Here is a 10,247-nt window from a genome sequence, read left to right as displayed (position 1 = left end):
AGACTTTCCCTTTCTCTTGCCCTAGTTGCAATCGAGACCTTTGTCCCTCCGTAGCCGAACTACGGCAACTCTGATTCTCATGTTCAGATGAGATACGTAGGCACGAGATGCGATGTCTTGTCGAGTTTGACTAACAACTAACACTAATTCTCTGCTCTCGCCCTCGTTGCGATCGAGACCTCCCCTTTCTCTTGCCCTAGTTGCAATCGAGACCCTTGCTTCCTGTGCAAGTTAGGTTAGGTGTGGCTTGCTTTCTGTGCAAGTCATGTCTAGGATAGGTTGGCCCGTGTGCCAGTTAGCTAGAAACCTTAACTTAGGGTTGATTTTTGCATGACAACATCTAGGCTCGAGTCGTAGTCTCCCTAGTGTTGTGTCTCCCTCTGTTATCTGGTTAGGCTAGATCCTTTGTCCCTGCGTAGGGGAACTACATCGCCCTGATCTTCACACCAGATGAAGTATGTAGGCAGGAGATTGAGCTGATCTCTCCGGGCGCCTTTTTTGCTTTTTGTGTGTGTTGTTTGACAGTTGCTAGGCTCGAGTGCCTGACTCCTTAGCAATTTGTTGTCTGTTTGTTTGAGTGTGTGCTTGACAGTTATAGGCTCGAGTCCCCGACTCCCTATTAACCTGTTGTGTTGTTGTGTGCTTGGAAGCCGATGTAAGTCCATCGAGTAGCATTTGGGTTCCAGTGTGTGTGTGTTTAGGTTCGGATGCTGATGTAAGTCCAGTGATTGGCATTCAGGCTCCACGTTTGCCTGTGTCTTGTTTGTTTGTGTGCGCGTCAGCCGAGCTACGAATGCTCTGATTCTTCTCTCGTCTGAGAAGATACGTATGCATAGGGTGCGATATCCTAGCGAGCATGTGTCGTCTCCCCAGTCCGAACTACTTCGACTCTGATGTCTATGCCTGATAGACTAAGTAGGCCCAGGATGCGACATCCTGCCGAGTCAGTTTCAGTCAGTTTCTTGTGTCTCTTTCAGGCAGTGTGTGTGTGTGTTTGAGCAGCGTTTTAGCAACCATTTTCCTTCCTTTTGTGCGTGGATCCCGTCGAGTACGACGGATGCGTAGGGGTGCTAATACCTTCCCTTCGCATAACCGACTCCCGAACCCATTCTCTTTGGTCGCGAGACCATGTTCTTTCCTAGGTTTACTTCGAGCGTTTCCTTTCCCTCTTTTGGGATAAATAACGCACGGTGGCGGCTCTGTTGTTTCTTTCTTTTCCCGCCGGTTTTTCGCGTAATGCGACAGCTGGCGACTCTGCTGGGGATAAGAGAAGTTGACCTATGCTGGTCCATCTTCCCTGAGCGAGTCTCTCCTAGCGCTCTCTAGGTTAGGGTTTTGGTTGCTTTGCACTGTTTTATTGCATTCTTTGTATATATTTGCATTTACTGTTTGCATTTATTGTTTGCATTAATGTTTGCATTCATTCATATTCATCTGTTCATCTGGCTGTGTTTCTCTGTTTGGGGTGGGAGTTACTCGAGGTAAAAGGCCCAATACCCAGGCTATGAGTGAAATCTAGGAACCCTAGGAATAGAGTGATTCATGGGAAGCGGGTGGTGTACGCCACTTAGCGGAACATTGATATCACGAGCAGTTCAGACCCTGGTGGGATATTATCGGTGCATACATCGGGTGTGCACAGGATGATATTCTGCGAAAGGTTATTTATGCTGCGTTTCTCTCGACCTTACCCTGGCCTAGATGACACCCGTGAGTGGGGGGGATTGATCATTTTAACAGGTACAGTTGGTGACTCCTGGTACTGATGGTGACTACGAATTATGGACATTTATTTCTGGGACGCCAGAGTACTGTCCGTGGTTTATCAGCGGGTTCCGTTTATTTCGGATCCCCGGGTTGAATTGAGAGTACCGGTTCAAAGGATCTGGCTGTCATCCATTCAATGGATGATCCTGTGATGATAGTAATGTAATCTCCAGTTCCGTTTATTTCGGAACTCCACAAGTCGGATTTATGGTGACTCGGTTCTCCAGATTTGGGTTCAGATGCCAGTTGATCAGATTGACTTTGGGTTTCAGATGTTTGTGATCAGAGTTCAAGCCGAAGCTTTGACCCTGTGCCTTGAGACGCACAGCCTGACCAGTCATGTTGCATTATTTGCATCATAGCATGTTTATTTTCAAAAAAATAATAGTGCATGAAAAAAGAAAAAAGTTAACTCGCATACGCATATCCTTTATCAGGATCATTCATGATAAAATAGCATCCGCATCATACGCATATCATGTACATATCATCCTGGCATTACAGACATGTTTGGGGACAAGACTTCTCACTTCGGTTCTTGACTGAGACAGGATTGCTGACCGCCGACCGCATTGGTACTCAACCAGACTCAATCATCAGAGGATTATGGATCAAGTTCAGACAGAGTTGGCTGAGATGAGGGCAAACATGGCCCAGTTCATGAACATGATGCAAGGGGTCGTTCAGGGGCAAGAGGAGCTGCGTGCCTTAGCCCAGAGATTGGAAGCCGTGATTCCACCAGTCCACCGTGCTTCATCAGTGGGTGTACCCGTTCATGAGAATGCTGCTGTCACTATTCTCGTCGATGATTATGCCGTGGGTGATGAATTGAGGGGGATCAGAATCAGTGAACAGCCTCTTGCTGCAGAGACTGTTAATGTCAGAGCAACTCTCGCTCCGGTCCGCCATCCTGGCTCTTCAAACTCTTCAAATTCTAAGAAGCCATTCTCTGGGGCACCCAAAAGGGGAGAGAGTGAAACGAATGCTGTGCACCGTCGGAGGAGCGCAAACAGAGGACAGTATCGTCAGGCTGCTGCTGTGACTATTCCGGCAACTCAACCTCAACAGCAACAGAGAAGACCAGCTCAGCAGCATCAGCGTCAGCAACATCGTCCTCAGCAGCAGGCTTCTCAGCCTCACAATGGTAATCAAGCTGGTACAAGTAATGAGAGGAAGAAGATCATTTTTGATCCAATCCCCACGTCCTACGCCGAACTATATCCCTCTCTGTTAGAGCGGAACTTGATTACTCCCAGAGACCCGCCGCCCATACCCGTCAACCCTCGGTGGTGGTATAGGCCTGAACAGCATTGTGTGTATCATTCAGGAGCTCCTGGTCATGATGTGGATAGTTGTTTCCAGCTGAAGATGAAGGTTCAAGACCTTGTGAGGTCAGGTATTCTGAACTTTGAAGACTTGGGTCCCCGTGTTAATCAAGCTTGAAGATAACAAGTCCTGGGTTGGCGCCGACTTTTTCTTCAGAAGGGTTGTTCAGAAAACAGAAGCTGCTGATGCAAGAGATACTGACAGTTGTCATCCCCGGTGGGATCTATCACAATTGGGTCACTGTGGGCGTTCCTACGGTTGTTCATAAGTCAGAGAAATAATCACTTTGTTTAAAAACCCTTCTCCCATGCCAAAAGGAGAAGTGATGACATTGTTGGCAACATTTTGTGCAATGATATTTTCATTCAAATAATTCATGTTAAAACATTTGTTTTCCATTTGTTTTCCCTTTTTGCTTTTTTGCATGAAATTGGTGATCACAAAAAAACCTTAAAAAACAAGAATAAAAGCAATCTTTTCATCTGCATAACGATTGTCTTGTTTGATTTTCAAAGTGCTTTTCATATCAAAATCTTTATGCAGGTTGTTTCTCAAACCCATTGAACATAATGATCGGACGTCATCTCCCGATTTTGAATTCCCTGTATTCGAAGCGGAAGAAGATGATGCTTGAGGGGATTCCTGACGGTATTTCCCGACTTCTTGAGCAAGAAAAGAAGATCACACTCAGCTGCATCTCGAGAATCAGCAGAACAGCCAACTGGGGCATTATCAAAAAAAAGAAAAAATCAATCAAAAAAAAAAAAAAAAAAAAAACAAAGAAAGAAAGGGTGCAAAAGAAATCAAAAGAAATCAAAAGCAAAATCAAAAGAAAGAAATAAAAGAAAATAGCACCCTCAAAGTCCCAAGTTGACTGATGCTGAATTCGATCGAAAAGAAGAGATCAACTGCCATGTGTCATGGTCAGTCATATCAGCAGAGAGCGAAAAAGCATTCGACAAGAAGGTCAAGCCTCGTGTGTTACAGGGAGGTGACCTTGTGCTCAAGAAAGTCTTGTCTTTCGTGCCCGATTCCAGGGGCAAGTGAACCCCTAAGCTATGAAAGTCCATGTGTTGTCAAGAGAGCCTCTTCAGGCAGTGTTTTGACACTTACAACAATGGATGGAAGTTCACTCGTCCTGTGAATTCCGATGCAGTCAAGAAATACTTCGCCTAAAACAAACAAAAAAAAGCAAAAGCTCGCTAAGTCGAACACCCTAAAGGGTGACTTAGGCAAAAAGGAGCGTCTCGGTGGATTGAAAACCCGAAAGGGCAATCCAGGCAAAAGTTAGAGACATTGAAAAAGAATTTGCATCCCGCTAGATTGATCACCTCACACTGGGGCAATCTAGGCAAAAATTAGGGATTTGGCAAGTAACTGCATCTTGACAAGACTGTGCTGTACATCTGTCATCCGTCAGGAATTCTCGATTCGTCGTCGACTGAAGCTTTGAATACATCGGAAATTCAGAATGGTAGAGGAAAGGTCATTATGTTCAATACAGCCCTCTCCAATATATATCACCGATTTCAAACTTGTACAGATCTATGGAGTCTCGCCCTTTGCAGACTACCATTCCATCACATCAATTTGAGCTTTTATCCAATTATTTGCACTCTTATTTGTTTCAACTCAACAAACGTTTTGCATGTTTTAATTGATAAAGTATCATTGTTTTCAAAATAAACAAATTTTTCACAAAATTGTTCTTAAACAAAGTGAACATTCACAATGATGGAAGAATACTTAGGAGACCCACAGTGCTCTCCCGGGGGTGGTATGATTACCAACAGGTAAGACAATTGTTCGTATCTCGAGCATGACTGTATCTTTGTCCTGCAGAACCTCGTATGGTCTCTCCTCAGTGAAGTTGCCCGATGCAGTGTCGTTTGAAGTTATTCATCTTCATGTTCCCGGCAGTACAGATTCTTCCTCCAAATCCCTGTTAGCTCTATTATGGGGCATCCCCAGTAGAGTGCTGTTTGAGCCCTATCGTGGGGCATCCCCAGCAAGTTTGCTATTTCGGACATTATTGTGGGGCAGCTCCCCTAGCAGAGTGTTTACTGAAGACTTCAACTTTCGCCTCTCCAGCAGAGCAGTCTTCATCTCTCCCCCAACGTGGGTGTTTTTCTTTGAAGATTCAGTATTTGGTAGATCAACATCCCAGTACTATGTCATGCCCTCAGATGGATCCCCCAGCGGAGTTGTTGGCATGATGAGCCTTATCAATGCTTTTGTATTTCTCATCAGAGATCTGGTTGCTTCTCGGTATCTCAGATTTTCATCACGAGTTGTTGTGGCGCATCCGCCTGTATGTTGAACTCTGTTCTCCGGTTGTGACTGACGATCCCTCCGGAAGCCTCCGGTGGCTTTCCTCCCCTGCAGGATAAGTGTTCCCTGATACCCCAGTCCCCAGTGGATTTTCTTGGCTCTCTGGCGGCTTTGGTTTTCTCTCCGGACGGTTGATTCCCGGACCTGCGTGTTGAGCATGTCTGTTTGTCAGCATTCATTATACATTCATCATGCATAATGCATACATGCATAATCATAGCATTCAGATACTCATGTCGCAGCTGTTGCCATGTATCTGTTGAGTTTTGCCTTCTGCTATTTGTTGATACAGATCTCTCCAGTAGATCCTCCTAGCAGAGTTGGGTGTGTTTGGTCTCTCCATGTAGAGCTAACCCCTTAAGCAGAAAGTGTCTGCCCTTTCCTGCCCTTTCCCCACTGAGATACTTCCTCGTGGATGACGGTTGATTCCGTTCCCTCCCTACACGGGATGGGTTTTCCCTATTGAGCTCCTTCCTCATTAGGATGAGTCTTGTTTCAGTCTGCCTTTTTGGATCGATCCTAAATTGGCTTCCTGTTGGCTGTTTCTTGTGCTTCCCTGGGGCATAAATGAATAGTCGCTCACTAACCGGCACTCATTCATCTTATCCTCAACTGGAATTTATGGCTTCTACCTACGAACCGGTAGCTGTAAGTCCTTTCTTTACGGTCTTCTACCCACTACCCGGTAGTTGTAAATCCTTTTTTCTCACTCTGTCTCTCAGCAGACCGTTTGTTGGCCTCTACCTACTAATCGGTAGTTGTAAGTCCTATCTTTGTGGTTTTCTACCTACAAACCGGTAGTTGTAAAATCCCACTTTCATCCCCTGGCGGATATGGTTTGTTGGCTTCTACCTACGACCCGGTAGCTGTAAGTCCTTTCTTTACGGTCTTCTACCCACTAACCGGTAGTTGTAAGTCCTATCTTTGTGGTTTTCTACCCACAAGCTGGTAGTTGTAAAATTCCACATTCCTCCCCTTGTTGGAGTTAACCCTTTGTGCTCATCCCGATGATGACTGGTTACTTTTCCGTGGTTTTCTGCCTACAAACCGGTAGATGTAATCCCCTCTTTGCGGTATTGACATTCTTTCCCCTCTGGATACTTGCCTTGATCAAGCAGTATTGTCCCCACTGGGTCTTCCCCTTCTTTTTGGATATTTGCTCCGAGTTAGCAACTTTATCCTCTTTTGATTGGTCATCTTTTGCATACCTAGTCCTGGTACCCTGATGCCTTTCTTTTCGGTCGATTATTCATTTAACAACCTACAACCCGGTTATGGATAAATCTTCCATGCGAGGTTATTATCTACGTTCTGACGGCTATAGATAATATATCTCATGCACTCTTTGGTCAATCTTTCGATTGTTATCACCAGCAGAGTAAGATTCGTATTCCTTGTGGAATCGAATGTTCATCCTTTAACAAGTTTGCCTTCGCTTTCTTCAGGATGTTTTCGGTCGATTATTCATTTAACAACCTACAACCCGGTTATGGATAATCTTCCATGCGAGGTTATTATCTACGTTCTGACGGCTATAGATAATATATCTCATGCACTCTTTGGTCAATCTTTCGATTGTTATCACCAGTCGAGTAAGATTCGTATTTCTTGTGGAATCGAATGTCCATCCTTTAACAAGACTGCTTTTCTAGCCCTCTTCAGGATGATGAGTGTTTTGGAACACAAACCAATTCACGCTTTTGGCACTCAGGCCAATTTTTCCGGTATTCAGACCGAAGAAGTTTCCGACGATCAGGTCGATGTACTTATGTTTTTTCCGGTATTCAGACCGAAGGAGTTTCCGACGATCCGGTCGATGTACTCATGGCACTCAGGCCAATTTTCCGGTATTCAGACCGAAGGAGTTTCCGACGATCCGGTCGATGTACTCATGGCACTCAGGCCAATTTTCCGGTATTCAGACCGAAGTGGCGTTCAGGCCAATTTCCGATTTTCAAATCGAAGAAGTATTCCTCCTCTCCGTTGGTGTCGGTAAACGCCATTGTTTCGGTGTCGGTAAACATCGAGTCTCACCCAGTCATCGGTAAATGTCTGGTCATTTTTTTGGTGTCGGTAAACGCCATTGCTTCGGTGTCGGTAAACATCGAGCCTTTCCTTCAGTCATCGGTAAATGTATGATAATCCCCCAACAAAAATCCCCAGTAGAGTCATCGGTAAATGTCCTACCTGGTTTTCGGTGGCAAATATTTGTTTGTCTCTTCCCAATAAATTCCTCATTCCCAGTCATCGGTAAATGTCTGGTCATTCTTTTTGATGTCGGTAAACATCATCTTTCGATGTCGGTAAACATCGAGTCTCATCCCAATCATCGGTAAATGTCTGGTCATTCTTTGTTTCTCTTGTTAATAAAATCAGTATCCCCAGAAGTCGTCGGTAAACGTCTTGTCTGGTATCACAACAAAGATTTTGTTCTTCCCCAAGCGGAGATGCCATCGGTAAATGGCCCAGTTTTCTTCGATATCGGTAAATATCGAATTCCCAGTTGCAGCAGCCATCGGTAAATGGCCTTGTTAAAGTTGACATCGGTAAATGTCAAGTTTCTTTGAAGCCACCATCGGTAAATGGTCCTGCTTCCCTTCTACATCAAATTGTTTCCCAGCAACCATCGGTAAATGGTCGTGCTGAATTTGATATCGGTAAATATCAAGTTTTTAACCATCAGTAAATGGTTTTGTTTTTCAGAAGTTGTTTTCCCAGCAGCCATCGGTAAATGGTCTTGCTGAAGTTGATATCGGTAAATATCAAGGTCCCAGTTTTAACCATCGGTAAATGGTTCTGTTTTTCTCAAGTTGTTTTCCCGGCAGCCATCGGTAAATGGTCTTGCTGAAGTTGATATCGGTAAATATCAAGTTTCCAGTTGTCCAACCATCGGTAAATGGTTTTGCTTTTCTGAAGCTGTCAGGCAGTTGTCATCGGTAAATGACGTGGTTCTTCTTGTATCATATCCAGTCGGTGCAAATTTCTACGGTTCTTTGGTATTCAATCCCTGTTTACCCTGAAAGTCTGACAACCGTTGCTATCATCCGTTCGGGTTCCCAGCTGATTGAATAGGGGCAGCTGTAGTACCTCAAATTTGCACCTATCATTGTTCATACACTTTCATATTAGGTCATAGCATATCATGGTCCATTGCATAGCATTGCATTGCCCCCAGTTGCCTCAAGTGCAAGCAAGTCAAGGAATTAGGTCAAACTGATCAGGAGATCAGTCAACCAAGCAAGCAAGGTTGTTTCTCAAGGAGCCAAGGCCCTAGGGTTTTTACAACATGTTCACATGACTTGGAGGTCCATTTGAAGTGTTTAAGTCAAGGGTTGGATGTTCAGAAGCCATCAGTTCATGCACAGTCAGTCAGAAACCCTAGAAAGTCAAAGTTGGTCAACTGTGGTTGATTTTGTGGTTTTGATGGATGGATTTGGTTTGAGAGAGCTTATTCATGTCCCAATAGGCCTCATATATCATGGCAAACAATATCATTGAAGAATTTGAAGCCAATCAGAAAATTTCCCAAAATAGAAACTGGACCTGTAATTTTAACTGCCAAAAATGGAAACTTCTTGATCCTCAACTTGCATCATGATACAAGCTTCAAATGAATTTTTGCCCAACATGAAAGTTGAAGATCTTGTTCTCCCATTTCCAAAAAGTCCAAGAACTCTCAATTCCCATGCATGGTTGTCAAGATATGATCAAATCATTTTCACAAAATCTTGAACTTCAAAAGGCCATATCTCTCAAACCATTTGGCCAATTTTGGTGGGGTTTTTTCCTACAAACCACATTTGATCTCCTCTTTCCAAAAATGTAAATTTCATGTGCTAAAACATTGCCAATCAAAATGGCATTTTTGGACTTGACTTAATTAATTTCAAGAGAGGTGCAAAGTTGACTTTTTGAATTAGGCATTTTTACTCACTTTGGCCAATTGGGATTCATTTAAGTTGATATTTGAAACATGTCCAAGGCCCAAACTCGGGCAGACCTACACCTCCATATGCATTTTTGGTCAAAATTAGCAATTGTGCAAATTGGTTCATTAGAGCAAAACTTGGTTAGAACATGATTAGCAAGGCTTAAACAGATGATATAAATGATATTTTCTGTCCAAAGTGAACCCTAGCAGCAGCTAAAAACTCAGAAATTCATTCACTCTCTAAAAATTTTCATCTTCTTGCATTTTTCCAAATTCTTCCAAAACCCTCAAAGGCCACGAGTTAGTTTTCATTGTTTCATCATCTGAGCATCATTAAGGGTTGTTTTGAAGCACTAAACACCAACTGGAAGTGCATCATCGTGTTCTGTTTTTCTTCAAGCTCTTCCATGGCAGCTCATGATTAAGGGAAAATGGAGCACCATTGAACCAAGATTCTTCATCCATTCTTCAACCTGGACTATATGGAGCTTCTGTTTTCAGCTTTTGTAGCTCAAAGACCACAAATCCAGCGCTGCCATGAACTAAAGGTTAGTTTTCCATAATCGAAATTCATGAAATTATGGTAGGTTTCTTGTAGATCTTTGAGCGTAGTTTGCATTGAACTTTGAACCATGGATTTCCCTCGAGTATTAAAGGAGATATTAGGATTTGAAGTTTTATGTTCAAATGTGTTTTGGGTCGATTCGAATTATTTAGCATGATTTAAGATTAATGGAGGTTGGTTTAGGTTTGAGCATGTTTAGATGAACATTTTGATATATTGATTGTCGGTTTTGGTGAAATTTTTGTGTTGCTGGAATTTGCTGTGATGAATGCATGAGCACCGAGTATTGTTGCTGCACATGATGCTGGGAATTTTGCAATATGAATA

Source organism: Lathyrus oleraceus, chromosome 5, assembly GCF_024323335.1.
Source record: "Lathyrus oleraceus cultivar Zhongwan6 chromosome 5, CAAS_Psat_ZW6_1.0, whole genome shotgun sequence".
Taxonomy (NCBI): Eukaryota; Viridiplantae; Streptophyta; class Magnoliopsida; order Fabales; family Fabaceae; genus Lathyrus; species Lathyrus oleraceus.
Note: the sequence above shows the minus strand (reverse complement) of the source record.